The sequence below is a fragment of the Melitaea cinxia genome, chromosome 18 (genome assembly GCF_905220565.1).
Source record: "Melitaea cinxia chromosome 18, ilMelCinx1.1, whole genome shotgun sequence".
NCBI lineage: Eukaryota > Metazoa > Arthropoda > Insecta > Lepidoptera > Nymphalidae > Melitaea > Melitaea cinxia.
This window is the reverse complement of record NC_059411.1, coordinates 15,978,899-15,987,942: the sequence shown is the minus strand read 5'-3', so window position 1 is coordinate 15,987,942 and position 9,044 is coordinate 15,978,899. Positions and strand designations below refer to the sequence as shown.

The window sequence follows — 9,044 nt, the reverse complement described above, 5'->3', positions numbered from 1 at the left end:
TTCATATTACATTAATTTATTTTGTGCATCTTTTTAAAGTTTTTCTTGAGGTTGTAGGAAATTCAGAAATCGTAATTTTTCTTTTACCTTATTTCGTTTATATTGCGAATAATCTTATTATACATCTCGTTGTTATTTTCCAAACAATTCCAAGCACATCGCTAGTATCCAGCTAATTATTCCAAACTCTATTTTCCTAAAGACCTTATTATTATGAAATTGTTTCACAGATCGAAGGACGACTCCGCAGACATATAACATAGTATTAATTTTAACTGTTGGTGATATTTTAAAATAAAAATATTTGAGAACAACCCAGACTGAATTTTAAAATTGAAACATTAAGGAATAAGATTTTATCTAATCTTATTAATCTTATATTTTTTACAGCAGTTATGTACTTAGAAGTAACCCAGCCGTCCGGGGCTTAACTAAAACATAAAATGATAGTGAATATAAAATGAATTACCCAATAAATTTTTTTATTTTTATTTATACAAAATATTATACATATTTACAATTCACAACTTAAGATTAATTTAAATAAATAAATAAATAAAAATTTAATTAAATTAAAATACAAGTTACAATTGTATACGTACATTTTTTTACGAAGAAATAACACCATACTTTTTATTTACACTCGTTTTACATACATTTGTTTGGAGGCAGTAAGTTACCGTAATAAAGATTATAATGAATTTGTCAAAATGACTAAATAATTTATCACTCTTAAAATGACACGATTACGACTTTGGCAGTCACAGTCATAGCTGCCAAAAGCTAGTGTCAATAGTTTCAGTTGCAGTTGATAATTAAACACATGGCCGTGTTCGAAACTTCTGCAGCCGACAGTACAGCGCTGGCAGCGATAAGAGTTACGAGTGTGAGTCTAGGATGCGGCGTTGCTGAGTGACTCGTATGTACGTACGTACTTGCACAGTATTCCGTGATACGTATTCTGGCTCCACGAGCGACCCTGGCGTCATATATCACTCACGGAGTCGAGTTAGTACTTATCGAGTGTTTGAAATATGGAATGTTTATTAAATAGTCTATTGGTAAATTATAGACTGAAATATCAGTTTTAAAATTTGAATTTCTGAAATAAAATTTCTAAAAGTTGAGAGGGAGATATAAGTTAGTTAAGATAGAAAGAGAGAGAGTTACGTTTCGTAAGTTTTACTTCAGTCGTGTGGTATAATGCTCACACGATTTTTCGCAATTTGTCCAGTTTTCTTAAACTAATACTGTGTATATAAGAATTAAATTTGTGTGTGTGTAGGTTGGTGTGTGTGCAACTTGTATTGTGTAAATAAATTGAAATAAATATGTTTGTTATTCGAAATGTTTTATCTCGTGTGGGTTTTATAAAACCTCTTTATATTTCGAAACAGTGAGAATGTATTTTTAAAATATTTTTCAACACTTTGACAGAAATATTTCGTACAGAAATAAAGTTAAATATTTGAACGTCGCCATAGAGCTGATCACATGAATATGTTCACAATATTTCTGGCATTATTTCAAAAGACCGAGAGAAATGCTCCTCTAAACAATAGCTGTCTAACAGACAAGTATAAATGTGGAATAACTGTAGTTTTATATAAAGATGGCGACGACAAATGTTGACTCAGCCACCACTTAGCTGCTTTGACCACTAATGTCAATACTGCGATTTGTTTGTAAGGTTGTGTATTGTTATGTCGTGCCTCGCATTATAATTATAGAACTGACACGTTATGTTGAGAATAAACGCAAGTATCTTAAGAAAAATTACGAAAACTATCTATGTACGAGTACATATCAGTTTTTTTTTTAAATCTAATTTAAAGTATATAGGGGAGAAATCCATATTATATCGATAAATAATTTGAACTAATGTAATAAACAAAGAAAGCAAATTTATGACTTTAAAAAAAATAAGGTGTGGCATTTTTGTCGAGTTTTTTTTCTTGAAAAAATAATCAGTACATTTTTATAGAGGAACTAGGTTGCAAACAAGCGTACGGCTCACATAATGGTAAGCAATTCCCGTAGGTTATAGACTCTTGCGACACCAGAAGCATCGCAAGCGCTTTGTCGATCCTATCCCCAATTCTCCCAGGAGCTCTGGTACCTTGACCTTACCTTACTCACCAACAGGAACACAACACCGCTTGAAAGCAGTATATTTAGCTGTGATCTTCTGTAAGGTCGAGGTACTACCGCAGTCGGGCTGCTTTATATTTTGAGCAGAAAATTTCCCGCTATAGCGGCATATATGCCATGCCTCAGTTAAAGAATACATGGAGAAGATTATCAAAAATAAATAGCAAAGCGCTCCTTACGTCGATAATTAATGGGGTTCAGGAAGTCCCTCGTGATGCCAGACGTACCTTACATAAACATGAGTTTTAAAGAGTTGATAATAGATTATTACGATATTTCCTGAATCCTTGCAGTTTCGTGCCGAATTTGTACCGAGAAGGCTTTACAAATTTTTTGATAATTGTATTATTTATGAGCCTTTTTCTTTTTAAATACCTTAAATATGATAGAATACCGAACTAGCCCGTTGGCGCAGTTTGTAGTGACCCTGCTTTCTGCTCCGAGGGTTGTGGGTTCGATTCCAACCCCGAGTCTGGGTGTAATATAAATATTTATTTATATATATGTATTATTTATAAGTATGTTTATCGAAAAAGAAAATATGTAGCTATATACCAGTCGACTATTACCTATAACACAAGCATTAAGTTACTTACTTTAGAAACAGACGACCGTGTGTGTATTGTGTAGATATTTATTTATTTATTATTTATTTAATGCTAGAAGGCGCAGCAGTGTAAACAAGTGTGCAAAAATTTATTTTAATATTTGAAAACATTTGACATAATAATTCCAATACAAAAAAATTTCCATTTTGTCGACTTGACGTATATGTACCTAAATAATTTGATATAACTATCTGTACTGTATAATATTGGATTTACAGAGAATATTGCATGTCTTATTACGAGTACGTGTTGACACAGCGGTCACATGAACGGGCAACAGTAAGAATCTTAAACCATCTGTGTCAAATATGTATATGGCGGTGTGTAGGGCTATAGGTCATATAGATATTGGTCGTGATCTAGATGGTTGTTTGTGTTTGTATTGTTTGTGCTTTTCGTTTATTGGGTATTTATATATTTATTTATGTACAGACACTGCAAAAGTCGTTCTGTCTTGCTGTCAAACGCGCGGAGTTTAATTAATTGTTACGTTTTCTGAAATATTCTTAATTTTTCATAAAAGTCTTCGAGAAAATATTTGAAAACGTAAAAAATCGACTAGAACCGATCCAGCTCGAGCACTTTATAGTTATTAAACAGATGTCGTCGTCGCTTCAACGTTTCGTTTAGTAATAATGAACTTCCCACATTTTTATATTACTAATAAAGTTAGTCAACGATTTCATCAGAAGCAATTACGCCGAAGTGCCAAACTAATCTAATTGTTGAGAAATCTGTGACTCATGAACGGTTCTGAGCACTTAGCTCAGAATTTAGGAATATTAACATATACTCGTATTAATAGCTTTATGTTATGACGACATGGTACAGCTACACGAGTCGGTCAAAGGACATAAATGGATCTAACCGAATGACGCACGTTCAAACCCGAGTAAGCACTGCGATTACTTTACAAACTCAAATCGGATTGTGTTATCCCCCATCCCTATGGTGTGTATTATATAAAATTCAAAATTCAAAATTCAAAATATTTTATTCAGCATAAAATTATTACAATTTCTTACTGAACGTCATGAGTCTACTACCAGTTCGGAAAGAAGAAGCCTCTGACCTGAGAAGAACTGGCGGAAGAAACTCAGCGGGACTAATATCATATTTTTTTTTTTTACAGTAATGTTTTTTTTTTTTTTTTTTTTTTTTTTTTTTTTTTTTTTTTTTTTTTTTTTTTTTTTTTTTTTTTTTTTTTTTTTAATACATAAATTATACATAAATGTGTTTGTAATATATTTAAGATGCTCCTATGTAAACAATATCGTTAAAAATATCAACAGAGCGTATATTCCTAGTTTGCTAGATTAAGTATGTGCGTACGTAGTGTACACTCCTGCTTGTTGGACCTGTTTAAACAACAAGAGTTCATAATAATGAAAAATGCAATGCAATTTTTCTGTTACCTTCTCTAAGTTCTCGTACGTATTTAAAACTCGGACACTGTACTAGACATATTATATTTTTTAAATCTTTTGTCTTATCTTACTGCTTAACAACACTTTTAAAACTAAATGTCAGACAACAATTTTTATAGTTTCTATGACTTTATGACGGTAGCGTGTGTCATGCTAGCGACACTGATTGTAGTGTCGGCGATAACGATAGCGCCTGACAGACGTGTAAAGGACATTAAACCTATACAGGTACGCCTTCAAGCATGAAATTTTACTTTCATTATAAATATAATTTAAAAAGCACTTTCGACTTATTTCCTATAATTGATATTTTATGTAAACGACCGCTAATCCGGAACTTCCGGAAATGTACGATATTATATGTGAGCATTATTATTTAACAATAAATTTTGAAAATTAAAGTCCGTAGAAATTACATTACAAACGTTTTATGTATATAAACGTACTTGATTACATAATGATAATGTCATGTGACGTAATGATATAACGTAAATAGTGTAAAAGTAATATGCATTTTCAAAAACTTTTTGAAAACTAGTTTTCATTAAGTTAGTACGCTTCAGCCTGTAATATCCCACTACTGGGTATAGGCCTCTTTCCCCATGTAGGAGAAGGATCAGAGCTTAATCCACCACGCTGCACTGCTGCGGATATATTCCCTACTATGAGTAACGATCGCTATCAGGTGTACATGATAACATCCGGGACCGACGGCTTAACGTGCTCTCCGAGGCACGGTGGGGAGACCCACAAGGACTGCACAAACACTCAGACCACGGCAAACACCTGTATGGCCAATACAAATGTTTGTCATGTGGCGGATCGAACCCGCAACCGCCAGCGCAACAGGTACAATCCATGGCTGTGACCGTTGCGCGAACGCGGCGTCTATTATTCATTATTTACTGAAAATTCTCCTAAGAATACGGTTATAAAAGATAAATTATTTCTGAATGCTCATTTATTTAAGAATATTTCTAATATATCCTCAGTAGTTGTATCATCGTAATCCATTCAGGTCCCGGTTCCCGGAGCTGTCCGTCTGATCGTTGAAACGCGCTGATGTCACTCCGAGTGCACTGTAGTCTTTGGAATAATTCATATCCTTACACAAACGTGATGTTAATTTTAATGGGATTTGTAAACTAGACTAATATGTATTAATTCCTTGTTTGTTTCTTCCTCTTTAATTTAGGACATATTTATTTCAAGTGTTATTATTCTTACCTTAAGGTTGTGTGGTGGAGATTGCCACTTCTGATAAAACCATAAAGCTTACATCACTTATTTTTTATATTCCTTGAAACGTGCACAGCAAAAAATATTCCATCTTTCTCTACTGTGCCATATTTAAAAATGTTGTTTACAAACAGTCATGGTACAAATCATGTCCGCCTGGAGCGGTAAGAACGCTCGCTATTTGAATCAACAACCTCGTTGAGTCATAATTTCTATTCTCTGGCCAAAAAATAAATCCGTCCTTTTGTCACCAGTTCAGTCTCTAAATCTTAATATTTATTTCATTTTTCAAAGTATTCGAAGAACATATTTTATTCAAGTTTGACAAATAAACTAAACTCGGGTGTATTTCTATTTGTATTAAGTTTTTTGATATATTTGGACGTGGATCTTAAAAGTCGGTATAAGTTCTTGTTGTTGACACGTCCCCAGTGTCACGCAGTGCGTAGCGAGCCGGTGACACTAATTGTTGTTGACACTACTGAGTTATTTTTTGCATGAAATTGTTAAAATGGTTTGTGTCAAATTAACACATTTAAAAGGCGTACAAGAAGTTATTAAAATAAGTTAAAATTTTATTATTCAATGTTTTCATTACAAATATGTAGCAAATTTTTAAATAAAGCAAAAATTAAAGAGCGTGCTTAAATTAAAAATGATGTTTATTGAGGATTATTATTTGTAAACTGTGCCACTGCAAACTATGTTACACATATAGTTTTGGCGGTAATCATAATGATGAGCACAGGTTATATTTTATTCAGTTTTTCAACAATATTAAATGAAATATTAAATAAAAAAAACATAAATAACAATAAATATTCAGATTAAAAAATATATTACTACACAGATATCTACTAAACAGATAAAATTGATTTACTTCAAATTGAGAAGTCAAATATAATTTTACGACGAGCAAAACTTGAACCTACTTCCTCTGCGTCTCGAGTGTCCACCCACTCACGAATAAAGGTATTGTGGGGCTAATATACGTGTATTAAGAAAGTTCTCGAAACCTATTTTTTATTACGGTCACACGTGTTGGAACCTGCATAAATGAATTTTCTATAGCTAGATTTTTCTTTAAAATTTAACTTCATTTACGTGGAATATATTTTTAAAATTGCCTGTTCATAAAACAAATTTTTTCAGTCAGTCTTTCACCATTTGGGTAATTAAGCGATGGAATAATTTACCATCTAATATATAAAATTCTCGTGTCACAGTTTTCGTTGCCATACTCCTCCGAAACGGCTTGACCGATTTTGATGAAATTATTTGTGCTTATCCGGTATCTATGAAAATCGGCCAACATCTATTTTTCATCCCCCTAAATGTTAGGGGTAGTCCACCCCTAAATTTTTTATTTTTATTTTTTAGACAAAATTTTTAATTTCAATTTTTTTATGATACAACATTAAAAAATACATACAACCCTAAATTTTCAACCCTCTTCCATCAACCCCTATTTTCAAATAGCGTTTAGCGGCAAGACAACGTTTGCCGGGTCAGCTAGTTATATATAAAAAGAGCCAAATCACTCCCAACGCTCAAAAATTAGTTAAAAAGCCAACCCAATGAATATATTAAGCTTGTTATAGAGTCAACTGGTAAATTAAATGCTAATGAATATAGGGAGATAAATCATTATTAAATAATATACATAATTTAGAAGCCACGACTATGTATATTTTTATTTTTCTACAATAAATTAAATTTGTATCTGTTAACTTTATAATCGTGTCCGTCAGCTCCAACGTCTCATTAATAAATAATAAACACTTTCGAAACTTATTTACATAAACAGAGCGACAGTTCATTATTTTTATGGACCGCCGTGTTTCCGACGAGTGGTGGTTACTGAGCGATCATCGGGCGCACACTCTTGAGAAACAGCGATAAATTAAATTTAAATGTTTATAAACATTGCATTTTATCGCCTGTCCCAATTCATTTAGATCATATCCTAATACTATAAATGTGAAGTTTGGATTGCAATGAATAAAGAAAGGGGTTACTTTCTGCTCCGATATTCCCAATGAATCAGAACTTATAAGAATAAGACCGCAAAGCGAAACTTGTATGTTACCTCCTATGTGTGGCCCGGCCCTTTAGGTCAAAATTTTTAGTATGATTACTTAATTTTAATATATAAAAGATATTATTGAGTGGAGGTAAGTATTAGCAATAAATCCGCCCATTGTATTTCGCTTCAGCCTGTAATATCCTAATACTGGGCATAGGCCTCTTTCCCCATGTAGGGGAAGGATCAGAGCTTAATCCACCACGCTGCTCCAATGCGAGTTGGCGGATATATTCCCTACTATGAGTAACCATCGCTGGCTGTTTGGCCAATACAAATGTTTGTCATGTGGGGGATCGAACCCGCAACCGCCAGCGCAACAAGCACAATCCATACGCGTGACCGTTGCGCCAACGCGGCGTCCTATTATCGGCGTTGTATTTCATAATATGTAATTATCTTTATGCTTTGTTTGTAATTTAGTATCGGTGTACAATAAACTATAAAATGAAATATTAGAAACGCCCCAATTAGCAAGTAAGCTATTTACCTAAAAACGAATACTCGTGTGTCAGCTGCGTCTGGTCCGCCCGGCCCTCTCGCTGACGTGCGTCAGTGAATATTTGTCGATATCTGCTTCCTCCCACGCACATACATGGTAATTATGACACCAAATTTGGTTATCCGATTTCGTTATTTACATGTATTATTCATAAATATATGTCTGATATACGTGGATACATAACGATATTCAGATTAGACTACTTTAAAATCAGAAAGCATTTCATTGAAATATATTTGTAATAATGTAAAGCCACAACAACAAAGTTACTCTTTAAGTATGAACTACTTTAAATATTAAAAAATAAAATGTTTGCATTTGTATAAAAGTTAAACGTACTTTAAAATATACATAAGTGTTCTCTAAATAGAAATTTCAGAAAATAATTACACGTTTTATTTACAGTAATTAATTTAGGGAAGTCAAGATAGATTTCATATATATATGAAATACAATACAAAAAATAATTGTAGATAAACGAATACGAGTGTTCAGAGCCAGTGTACTGAAAGCGACGCCCGCGGAATGCATGTCGTATGCATATTTGCGTTTTCTTCGAAGTCACTTTTGCGAGCGTGTTGCAGTAATTAGCAACGGTATAAATAAATAAATGCTTCACATTCAACGCCTTACAGTATGATTTACTCCTCTGTCGGGGGTCCGCAAACATGCAACATACACAAACACAAGCGCCCAGACAAATGTCTGTTGGTGAGCGGAATCGAACCTAGTGCGATCGCTGCGCCAACGCGTCGTCAAAGTCGTCGTTGTGTATTTATTTATTTATTTATTTAGTTGTGTAGCATTAATGTAAGCAGTCGCCATATAATACCAAAAAAATTCTCACATGATCATACTGTACTGACCTGAGCACGGTAGCAAGATACGATGAACGAACGTAAAGTGCAACAGACAAGCGCTAGTTAGCACTTGAGATGTGATGCATTACAGAGTGAATCACTGAGTCGGCGAGTTCGTGCACAGAGCAATAAATTTAAAAGTGCTACGGAGGAATTCCATAATGTAATCGATTT

The 9,044-nt window shown here is 33.5% G+C and overlaps 1 long non-coding RNA gene across 1 annotated transcript in view; it reads left to right on the top strand.

Annotated features, from left to right (window-relative positions):
* The first annotated feature begins 749 nt into the window (after positions 1–749).
* Positions 750–9,044, top strand: part of LOC123661988 — a 49,593-nt gene continuing 41,298 nt past the window's right edge. The window contains exon 1 of the long non-coding RNA XR_006744420.1: positions 750–923. This is a non-coding gene — a long non-coding RNA (uncharacterized LOC123661988). The remainder of the gene's footprint in view (positions 924–9,044) is intronic.